The sequence below is a fragment of the Peromyscus californicus genome, unplaced genomic scaffold, assembly GCF_007827085.1.
Source record: "Peromyscus californicus insignis strain IS unplaced genomic scaffold, ASM782708v3 Scaffold_3__1_contigs__length_106647218, whole genome shotgun sequence".
Lineage (NCBI taxonomy): Eukaryota > Metazoa > Chordata > Mammalia > Rodentia > Cricetidae > Peromyscus > Peromyscus californicus.
Genome location: NW_026294551.1, coordinates 18,643,788 through 18,655,532, shown reverse-complemented (window position 1 = coordinate 18,655,532; position 11,745 = coordinate 18,643,788). Strand labels below are relative to the sequence as shown.

The window sequence follows — 11,745 nt, the reverse complement described above, 5'->3', positions numbered from 1 at the left end:
TAAAGGTGTTTGCTGGCATGCCCAACTCCTTTTTGTTTTTTACGGAGAATCTCAAGTAGCCCAGGCTGGCCTTGAATTTGCTATATAGCTGAGGCTAGACTTGAAGTCCTGATCCTTCTGCCTCTACGTCTTTAGTGCTGGGATTCTAGATGTGTGCTACCTGTGTTTTGTTATGTTTGGACTCACAACCATGCCCTGTGGTGCTAGGTAACCATGGACTGAGTACCCCATACCTAATTTGGCTTTTTTGAGACAGGGTCTCAATATGTAGCCCAGGTTGTCTCGGCCTCCTGAGTGTTGGGATTGCAGGGGTGTAACATCTTCCTGTGGTTGGGAAGAAGTCAGCAGAATTCCTGTCACAGGGAAAGAACTAGCTATCAGAGGAGACCCCAGGTAGTCACCTCCACCCTTCACCGGAGGGTCCAGGACTTTGCGCAGTCAGGAGAGGTTACATAATTTGCTGCCCAATGCAACACAAGACTGCAGGGTATGTCGCAGAGTGTCAAGGAGACATAGGCCAAAGGTGGAATCCTTCAAAGCATGTGACATGTGACATCTCAGCAAAGCCAACCCCGCCTAGTCTGTCCCTGGGGATGCCCTCTAGGTAAGCCCTGTCATGTGCTGGGAAGCACGACCTTTTCAGGGGGCTGGTTCATGCTGCAGAAGCCCTCAGGCCCTTGTCTCTGGGGGCTGTGAGGAACCTCTGGGATGGCTCCTCTAGGGCGAGGCATCTCAGAAGCCCAGGGCACAAGTCACTCTGGTCCTCAAGGAGCCAAATGGCAGTTTCCTCATCTGAGATGAGGCCTGCTTCACAGGACTAACCCTAATCCCCTACCTCACCTCCGGGGTGATTGAGATGCTAAGGACTGCTCATGACCTCTGACCCAAGGTCACTTAGCAGTGCTAGAGACTCTTCTGGAAGAAGAGCAGGAAGCAGGGGATCAGACAGGGTGTTGTTCTGAGCACCTGCTGAGCAGAGTCCTGTCCCCTCTCCCATCTCACCACTCCAGTCCAAGGTGGAGTGAAGAATATCTTGCCCTCCTAGCTTTGTAATTCTGCCCCCAAGGAATCCCACTCCTCCTTTCCTTGGCTTGTCCCAGAATGTACTTTCTCTGAGGTGGAAGTTCTGCCTGCTATCTGACCACACACCTTTCTGCTGTAAGTCCTCCTCTCCTTGTTCAATGCCCTGAGAGGACAACAGCAGCTCAGTGATGGATTTTAGAGACTGGAGACCGAGGGCCAAGTGCCGTCTGCTCTCCAGATGGGACCACTCCAGGTCCTTCAACATCATCTTCTTCTTTGGCTTCTTCTTCACCGCACCCCAACCCCAGAAACTGGTGTTTCCTCTGCTGTTAGAGCCCCACCAGGTCAGCCGCCTGCAGGCAGAGTGCCTTGGCATTCTCTGTCCTCTGCCTGGCCTGTGCTCCCCACCCCACAGAGAAGCGGGTTATGTCGGCTCCTTTGCTGGCTGGAGGAACAGTCCTGGGCTGAAAGTCCTTAGGGGGTGGTGAGGAATCACTGGGAAGTAGTTGGGTTAGTAGCATGCTTGCATAGCATGCAGGAAGGTTCAAATCCCAGCACTGCTTAGAACCAGGGGTGGTGGTGCATGCCTGTAATCCCAGCACTTAAGGAGATGGAGGCACAAGGACCTAGGTGACCTTGAACCTTGAAGTTCAAGGTCACCTTCAACATTTTTAAAGCTCTTGGCTGAGTGTAGCTCAGTTGGTAGAATACTTGCCTGCCGTGCATGAAGCCCTAGGGTTCTGTCCCTAGAACCACACAAAACTAGGTGTGATGGTACACGCCTATAATCCCAATAGTTGGGAGGTAGAAGAAGGATGATCAAGATGGTCAAGGCTATCCTTGGCCACATAGTAATAAGTTTGGGCTAGCCTGGGCTATGTGAGGACTTGTCTTAAAACGAAGCAAGTTCTCTAAGGATGCTTTCACAGACCCCCTCCTGCTTTGACATAAAGAGTCCTTGACCCTTGACCTAGGCCCAGCCTAGGTGGCATGGAGCTTTCCCTAGCCCTTGCCAGAGCCTCTCTCTCCAAAGAAGGTGGCCTGGGTAGTGTTCAGCCCACCCTTGGAGTGAGAGCATCTCAGGGCATAAAACTCCTTCACTGCCAGTCAGGGATGAGAACAATGTGGGTAGGCTTAGGTGATGCTGTCAGGGGGCCTGATTCAGTGGGCTTCTAATGCTGTCTCCACATCCCAAGCCTACTTTGCTGCCTGGCATTTGTGGCACTTAGTAGGGGTCAGAGAGGTAAGCAAACAGACCCACTCAGATGTTATTTAAAGTGACACACTGCAAGCGTGGGCACTCGGCTTTTATTAACAAGTTCCTGGAGGTCCGCCTCCCGCCTCCCACATGTCTCTCTGCAGGTACTGGTGGAGAAGGGTGCTGATGCAGGTATAGTAAGCAAGCGGGGTTCATTTGGTCCCTGTGTGCCGAGGATGGACCTGGGGACAGAGCCCTGAACCAGTCCTGAGGATGGGGTGGGTGGGGGTGGGGTGCGGCAAAGAGGGGGACCATCACAGTCTCCTGTAAAGACCTGTTCAAAGCAAACATGGCTAAGGAATGTGGGCAGACGATGCTGTGGGCAGGGGGTGAGGTCAGGATGGGATGGAAAGGATGTGTTGGCGAGTTCTACCGAAGATCTGAACCCCTTCCAGGAGCTAGGATCTCCTAGCTCCTACCAAGGTGAAGGAGGGCTTAGCGCACATGGGTGAGGAGTCAGAAAGAATTCCTTGAAGTCTCGGGCTCTCGGTGACCCCATGAGGATATTCTCTGCTAGTCATCAAAGTGAACGAAAGCTCATTGGGCTCCAAGCCCAAACCAGAGCCTTCCAGGCAGCAACTCAGCTTTCAAAGAAAAGGCTTGGTAGGGCCAGCAAGATGGCTCAGTAGGTAAGGGTGCTTGCTGCTAAGCCTAAGGACCTGAGTTTAACTCCTGGGATCTGCATGGTGAAAGAAAAAATAAAAACAAGTCTTGCAAGTTGTCCTCTGACCCTCATGTGCACATGCACACACATGTGTACATGTTTGGGTGAACACATGCACATCGCATGGGCACACTCCACGCCTGCACTTTAAAATGTAATTTTTAAACAAAGAAAATACTATAAGCAGCTAAGTGTCCAATAAGGAACAAGGACATGTGAAGTTCCCTAGCTCTAGCAGAATAAGAGTCTGTTTGTCTGTCCATCTGTTTCTCTGTAAGGTATCGTGTAGCAATGCTGGAGATTTAACCTAGAGCTTCATGTAAGCTCTCTATCAAGTGAGCTACATCCTCAGCCCCTCCTAACGCCTTTAATGAGTTCTGTCTTGGGAGCTCTGAGATCCACAGAGAACAAGACAAACACTGGGCCCACAGTGGGGCTTGCAGCCTAGAGGGACAGCGGATAAAAGTGCTTGCCCACACTACACCAGTTTAGACAGAATCGTAACAGCGTCTTGCCACAATATAGATTCTCACTCCATAGAATTGAGGTTCCAAGGAGTGATGCCCAGTGCTGCTGGGCCACAGCTTAAATGGCAAGAGTTTTATGTCTTGTCCCTCCTGGGAGCGACGAAGATCTAAGAGAGAGCTCCCTGAGGCAGCAATGATGTATCCAAAGGAACAGCCAGCTAACAGTGATGCTCTGGGGTGGTGTTGGTAGTGGCGGGGTGGGAGACTTGGAGACTCTAGGGACTTTGGACTGGCTTATGAGACTGATTTTCTTGACTGTGAATAACGCTGGCTCAGCTTTCCCGCCCTGGCTCCTTAGCTCTCCCACTGCTCAGCCAGCCTGTGGGTGAGAACATCTGGATGGAATTCCCTGGAACTGGAGGGCATTCCCAGGCAGCAAGGCTGTCAGCCCTGCTGGGGAACATCCACTCTACCATCTGCTCCAGTCCTTGGGAGTCATGTGAGAGAAACTGTCACTTCTAGCTCCCCCCAAGGGAACAGCTGCCCATGTCTCTGAGCCCTACCCCAGGCATAAGAGGGGATGTCCCCATTCTTGGTGGGGAGGAACTTCCTGGAGCTGGGGCTCCTTAAGAATCTTCCCAGCAGGCAGCAGTCCTGTCCACTGGCAGGAGCGCTACCTAGAACTGGCCAGGCCAGTGATGGAAGGAGAGGCTATTGTCTGGCCCAGGCAAACTTATTGTCACGCCCTGGGCCACAGCTCTGTGATAAACATACTCTCCTGGTCCAGGCAGCCCCCAAACAGCTGTGTCCACTCTGGGGCTGGATGAAATGAGTTTCACACACAAGTAGGGAGCCAGCTGTTCCGGGGACTCAGTACAGGGAGGGGCAGAGCCGGGCTATGAATGCAGTCACTTGATACCAAAACCCAGGGTTAAGTCCTCAGTCACTGCAAGGCACAGGCAGACAGATGGGTCCTGCCTCTGTTTGAATGTCTCCCTAACTCTCTTCTTCTGCCCAGGGAAGTTCCTCACCCAGAGGTTGGGGTGAGTGTACCCAGCCTGAAACCAGGCAGCCCTTGTTAAAACAGTTAACAAATGATTGTCATCGAGCCTAGGAGTTACTCAGCACTAAGGGTGGCTGTCTTCATGTCACATCCTTATTATGAACAATTGCAGAGAACAGAATCTTTAATCCTGAGCCAGGAGGAAGCTGGGGCTCTAGCTTAGTGGGTAGGGTGCTTGTCTTACATAAACAAGGCCCTGGGTTCTACCCTTAGCACTGCATAAACCCAGCATGGTGGGACATGCCTAAAGTCTCAGAACTCAGGAGGCAGAGACAGGAGGATCAGAAGTTCAAGGTCATCCTTGGCTACATGAGTCTGAGGCCAGCCTGGGCTACATGAGACATCTGTTTTTTTTTGTTTTTGTTTTTGTTTTTGTTTTTTTAAGAGCCAACAGAAGGAAACAAACCAGGTCTCTTGTGTCTGCTCTGGAACTGACTAGAGACCCTAGCAAGAGCTTCTCAAGCTAGGGGTCAGCTCTCTAAGGGGGGCCCCGAGATTACAACGTCTCTATCTGCCACCTGCTAAGCGCCTCCAGGATTTGGGCTGATGGTGTCACTGGGTGCTGAAGCCCAGGGTTCCCCTTGTGTTTCACTCCCTCACCACCTCCTCTGGGAGCTGTGCTGACCTGGCAGTCTGAACAGGCTTAGCACATAGACACAGTCCCCACAGTGGCCCTGTCAGCTCCTGCCCCGCTGGCCTCTCTCTGCGCTGTGCCCTGTAAACCTGAGCCCGGGCAGGTGCGGCCAGGGAAAGAGACCTTTCTCACCATGATTTGCTCAGAGATTACGGGCCCCTGAGGAACGGCTTTTCTTTCTGTATTTCAGTTTCACAGCTTGGGGAGATAGCTCATGTTCTCTGGAGACTGCAGTCTGTGCTAGCCCAGCGGAGGGGCCCTTGCCCGGAAATGGGAGGACAGACATTGTCATTTTTAAAAATGTGTCACTTCACCTCTGGGGAGCATGAGGCAGGGGACACATCAGGACTGCCTGAAGACATGATAAGCCTGTGTGTCACCAGGCCAGGGAGGCATCTCTCTGGGCCCCCAGGGACAGGAGAGAGGGATTGGTTTTGGCAGTAGAGAAGATGGTGAGGAAGAGCTTGGGAGGCAGCTGCAGGTTGAGGAAAGCCAGGACAGGGTGCTAGAATAAGTAGTCCCAGGACAAGTCAGAAAGCACTGGGCCCAGAGGCTCTGGCCTCTACCACAGTCTCCACCTAGTTGTCCCTGGCTCCAGGCTGTCTAGCAGGCCTGAACATGTAGAAGGGGAGATAGACCCCGAGGTTTCCAGGGCCCCGCCCGTCTCATGACCCACCGCCATAGTTCTGGGAAGTATGGGAAATGCTTGGCTTCCCTCCACAGGCTCAGCAGCTCCCCCTGCCATTCCAAGACAGGGAGTATTTATGAGGGCAATTGCACTGTCACGCGCCTCTTCTAGGTTCTTTATCTTCTGTTGGCTTCAGGCTTGGATTCAGACCCCAGCTCTACTGCCTACAGTATCTGTACCTACCTTCCACCCTGAAGCCTAGGCCCCTGACTTATAAGTCAGGGTGTCGGTGGTGTCTCCTTCCCTAAGTTCTTTGAGGATCCCATACTACTTCTGGTGCTGTCAAGCAAGTGCCTCAGCCCTAGGTTGAGGGGAGGGAGGACCCACATAATTAGAAGGTGGCTCCCTAGCCCTTTGGAACTCTCTCTGCTACCCAGGCTTGTGCAGTTGAACTTGTTTTTGGCAGCTTTGGGTATGGGGAATGACCACTCCAGCAGTAAAGTGTGGGGGGGGGAGCAGAGCTGTTGTCTTTCAAACGCCTTTGGGGGGGGTCTAGCCCCTCAGCACATAAGAACAGAATCCTCAGCAAGATCAGAAAGAGGGCTCCACTATCCACTTCAGGGGCTGGGGACAGAAGTTCATATCATACCCTGCCTGGGTCTCCCAGTAGAGAGTGGTCTAGCTGAAATTCAAATCCAGTCCAGGTTCCGCCATATTGCCCAGCTCTGTAGGACCCAGAATCACTTGAGATGGTAATCAAAGGCCTCCGAAGAGGTCAGAGCTCCCACGGTTCATCTGGACAGCGTATTTTCCCCCACTTAACCGTGGTGGACAGCAAAAGCTATTTATTTTACAAAAATCCAACCATTATGTATGAGAAACAGAGGTTTCCCGAGACTGCAGACCCGCCACACTCCAAAGCAAGCCAAGGGCAGTGTGCTGCAGTCTGGCCGGAGGTCAAAGACACTATTCCAGGTATGAATTTTATTGGTAAGCAGGTGACATCTGAAGCGGCTCAAGAAATCGGGGCGAGAAAGTCCTGGGTTGTGATTATTTAGCGCAGCCCATGAAGAAGAAAAGATTCTTTGTGTAGCCATGAAAGAGACCGCGCCCTGGAGAGCCCCTGCCCTGGGAGCTGGCCTCAATCAGCTCCTCCATCGGCATTTTCTCCATGAGTACTGGAACATGCTCAGACCATTCTCCCTTTCAGCAGCGCCCCCCCCACGCCCCTCCCCCCCCACCGCCCAGTGCAAATCTGTTCGGGCCATCTTAACTAAGATGTGACAAGTACTTTCTCGGCAACGCTCACCGTTCCCCTCCCCCTCTTGTTTATCGTATCTGCCTTATTCACTCCCCCCTGGGAACAATGGCATTCTCTAACACAGCTGGCATTGAAAGGCCAGAACAACATGAAGCAAAGCCGCCCGGCCTCCTAGGAGAGAAGGCATGTGTCTGTCCCTCAGAAGAGAAGGAATCCAGGTGGCCATTGCGGCTCTCGGCCTCTTCTGTAGCCTCACCTGCTGGAGCTGCTATCAAAAGCTCTTCACACACCCTCCTTGTCATCATCCCATCCCCTGCACCCCCTGCACCCCCTTGGCTCCGCTGGCTCGGCCACCTCACCCTGCCCTCCCTCACCTCTCCCTGCCAACAGTCAGTTTTCCAGAGTCTCCCATGTCCCAGCACCCAGCAGCCCACAGACTTCAGTTGCTTCCACTGTGGGGGAGGGTGAAGACCCTCCTGGCCCAGTGGCCCTAAGCTTGGACCCCACCTGTGACCCCCCCAAAGGTGGCCTGCCCGCTACTTGGCCAAGGCCTGTACCCTCCCATCCCTCCGCCTCCTTGCTGCCCAGCTGGGGGACTTGGACTGTGAGCGCTGACAGTCAGGAAGTGATTTCTGAACTTGACTTACGCAAATGTGAATCCTAAAACTTCTGTCTCCACTCTGTTCTTGGAAAACTTTCAAACGTTTTGAAACAGTGTAAGGAAAGGGACCTGTTTTTGAAACTGTAGCTTTGATGAACTCTAAAGGCAGGGCTGGCTAGCCGGTGGACCCCTGGTGCCTGAATTTGACATCCACACCCAGGCATGGTGTAAGCATAAAATATTAATTGATTTTTGTTTTATTTTGGTTTAGTTTGGTCTTGATATGTAGCTCTGGCTGTCCCGGAACTAACTCACTAGGTAGACCAGGCTAGCCTGGAACTCACAGAGATCCTCCTGCCTCTTCCTCCTGAGTATTGGGACTAAAGTCATGTTTAGATACTAGTCACTGGTTTTGTTTTGTTTTTTTGGTTTTTGCTTTTGTTTTTTGTTATTAGTTTTTCGAGATAGGGTTACTCTGTGTCGCCCTGGCTGTCCTAAAACTTGCTCTATAGACCAGGCTGGCCTCGAATCAGGGATCCACTTGCCTCTGCCTCCCTGCCTTTGAGTGCTGGGATTAAAGGCACATGTTATCACCTCCTGGCTAGTCATTGGTTTTTTTTGTTGTTGTTTTTTGTTTTTGTTTTTGTTTTTGTTTTTGTTTTTTTTGGTTTTTCGAGACAGGGTTTCTCTGTGTAGCTTTGCGCCTTTCCTGGATCTTGCACTGTAGACCAGGCTGGCCTCGAACTCACAGAGATCTGCCTGCCTCTGCCTCCCGAGTGCTGGGATTAAAGGCGTGCGCCACCACCGCCCGGCTAGTCATTGATTTTTAAAGACATAGTATAGAGAGTGGGGAGTAAAATATTCTTCTATAACTGAGTCTATCCTAGAATTCTCTGCAATTCTCCTGCCTCAGGTTACCTCCTGAACACTGAGGTTATTGCTTAGCCAAGGCCAAGAATGCTGGATGTTTTGTTTGGGTCTGGTTTTCTGAGACTGGTCTCACTCTGTAGTCCACATTGGCCTGGAACTCACAGCAACCCCCCTGCCTCAGTTTCTCAAGGGCTGAGATTACAGGCATGAGCCAGCACCATGCCCAGCTTATTTCTAGCTTTCTAACAAAGTTGCCAAGAAGTTGAAAACAACATTTCTGGTTCCAGTTCTGTTTCTCATAGACATATTCACTTGTATCTCCGCTCGAATGTGAGTCACACTTCAAGCCAGCCATGGTTTCCTCCCTACTCCTCAGGTTCACTCCCTGGTGGCAAATATTGGTGTGTTGCCTTTGATATGACCCACACCATACATGTGCATGTTTGCAAGGTCTCATGCCTGTGTCTCTGTCCATGAGTACACACGCCTGCAGCAGATCTCATCATGATTTCTGGAACACAGACACAGCACACTGATAGATGTCTGAATCAGAGTCCAGCCATCTCACAAAGAGTTGGCCTGAGGACAGGGCCTTGGGCATGGAGCCTCGGATTGTCCTCCGCTTCCACCTCCCAGGAAGGCTAGAACAGACAGTGCTTCCACGACAAGCTGATGAGAATGTCATGTAAGACAGAAGAAGCTACAGGCGCCCTGAAATCAAGATCGATGACAGCTCCTTCACGCCCCTGGCTGAGGGTGTCCGTCACTCCATCACTGGAGAGAAATTAAATTGCCTTGCAACTTTGTTTCCTGTTCCCACAGCCAATTTGGTCACTGTTATGTAGTGTCACGTATTTCAAGATGGTGCCTGATTGATCATTTGGTTTATTCATAAATATCCTAGGTGTGGTCTGCAGAGCGAACTACACCACAGAACATGGGGGGAGGGGTGCTTGTTTCTCTTCTAAAGACACAACACAACTCAGGCTGGGGTGCAGCTTGGTGGCAAAACATTACTTAGGATGCATGAAGCCCTGCGGTCCATCCCCAGCACCACTCCAGAAAGAGAAGTAGATGTTGTATCTAGTCATCTATCTACCCATTCAGGTAGCCATTCACCCACTGAGCCATTCAGTTATGCAGCCAGTATACTTGGAGCCCTGCTGAGAGCTGGGCACTGTCAAGCCTTTGTAGATGCTTCTAGAAAACCTGATTCTGATACCACCCTTAGGCAGATGGCACGTTCTCTGGGCCCAAGTTCCTCGAATAAGTGGAGCTGAACTACTGACCACCAAACTCTTAGGACCCCTGCCTTGTTTTCTGGGCAGGGATTTCTCATTTGCAGGCAGTAGTATCTTTCTTTTTCCCTGTCCTCAGAGGCTGCTGGCCAGTGTGCTGGGACAACAGAAGAGGACTTCAGGGTCCAGAGTGTCACCAGTCCCCACAAGCTGACAGTCCAGTTATCAGGAGTGGGACAGGAAGAGCCAGCTCAAGTGAGCACAAGTGAGATTGGCTGTATCCTGGAGATCTGGAGCAGGGTTGATCCCCACAACTGGAGGTCAGTATTTTAGAGGCTGCAACTTGCACATGGGATTCCTTCTGGCTTCTTACCATGCCACAGCCAGAATCCCTCACTGGGCATTGCCAGGATTCCTTCCCTTGATGTACAGGGTAAGCTCTCTCCTTTCCTGGCCTTTTCTTTCTGACTCCCAGGACCCCTTGCCTCTCAACTTCCCAGACATTCTGCTTCCCAGGCCTCCTGGCCTGGCCTCCTTTCTGGGATTGCTTCTCATACTTCAAGCCCACCCATGGGGTTCTAGACATCTAGTTTGGCTGTTTGTCCCACCCACCAAGTCTTCCTAGGAACCTTTGGCTTCAGCCTAGCTGATTGGCACAGTGGCAGAGCCCTGTTGTTCCAGTTTCTATGAGTGCTCCCTCTCCCTTCCCCCATAAAAGTCAGATGCAGCCAGCTCTCCGAGCCCTGTCTGTGCGACATCAGTCTTCATAATGAAGGAGTCTGATTGCGGGCTGTCTGGATGGCAGGTGGGCGGAAGCGGAGGGACAGAGCCGGAGAGAGGTGTCTGTTGTGGCTGAACCCCTGCTTTGATCCTGCCTGAGTAGAGCAATTTTCTCCATCTCCTCCTCCAACGCTGAAGCCAGCAACAAACCTGCACAACGCACACTTCAAACCACAATACAGGACATGTTACAACACCCCAGAATTCAAGAGAAGGGGTGAGATGGAGAATAGGGGTTCTGGAAGTGTAATACCTCCACAAGACCCTCTCCCCTAACTTGCTGAGAAATCCTCCCCTCTCCTGCCTCCTTCCTCTTCAACTCAGGCCAGAAGGAAATTCCACAGCAGTCCCGTTTTCTTTTCTGGAGCCCCTGAGCCCAGCTTAGAAGCTGGAACTTAGTAGCTGTTCAATAAATGTTATTGAATAAATGAATTTTCAGCACTCAGATCACGCTGAGGATTTCCTGGTAACAAGCCAGTTCTGAAGGGGCTGGAGGGGATAATTTATTCACGGAGCAGCCTTCTTTAAGCAGTGCTCAGGTTCCTGGCACTGTGCCAGGTGTTAAGGCCCAAGATGAGGAGAATATTAAAATTCAGCAATCTGCATGGAGCTCTCATTGGCACCAGAAGCTATGCTGGGTTCAAGAGATAAAGTGAATGGCACAGATATTCACGCCTGCATGGAACCTGTGTGCCTGCCATAGGAGGCAGGCAGTAAGAGAGTTAATTATGAATCATCAGCAAGATGGCTCCAGATTGGGTATGTGCTATAAAGGAAACAGGTGGGCTGGAGGATGGAGACCATTTGAGTGGATTGCTTCGGACAGGGGAATTCCAGGGAGAGAGCTAGAAGACACAAAGACTGAGCAGTCAGCACAAAGGCCCTGGGGTCAGAATCTGCTGGTGGATTTGAGGAACACAAAAGACAGTGGTGTGGCTTGGGTGCATGACTGAGGGCAGGATGGGGGTGCCCATGTCACTGTTCTCTGCACATGAACAGCAAGTCAGAGCAAAGGTAGGAGCTGCCTGGGAGGCAGGGATACTCAGGGAAGCCCTGAGCCCATTCATGAGGAGGGCACATTGGCACTAAGTCCTGACATGGCACCAAGACTGGCCTTCTCCCCACGGTCCTCCCTTCCTGGTCAGAGTGACCCCGGGGTGGCACCAGCTGCATGCTGTGCTGGCCCCTCCCCACAGTGATGTTCTTGTCCTGAGGCTTTTTGCAGCCACTTTGGGGTGTCTGTGGCTGGCGTCTCCTG

The 11,745-nt window shown here is 51.7% G+C and overlaps 1 long non-coding RNA gene across 2 annotated transcripts in view; it reads right to left on the bottom strand.

The window, feature by feature from the left end:
• Positions 1-11,745, bottom strand: part of LOC128121231 (uncharacterized) — a 58,231-nt gene that overhangs the window by 16,999 nt on the left and 29,487 nt on the right. The gene's annotated exons all lie outside the window — the stretch shown is intronic.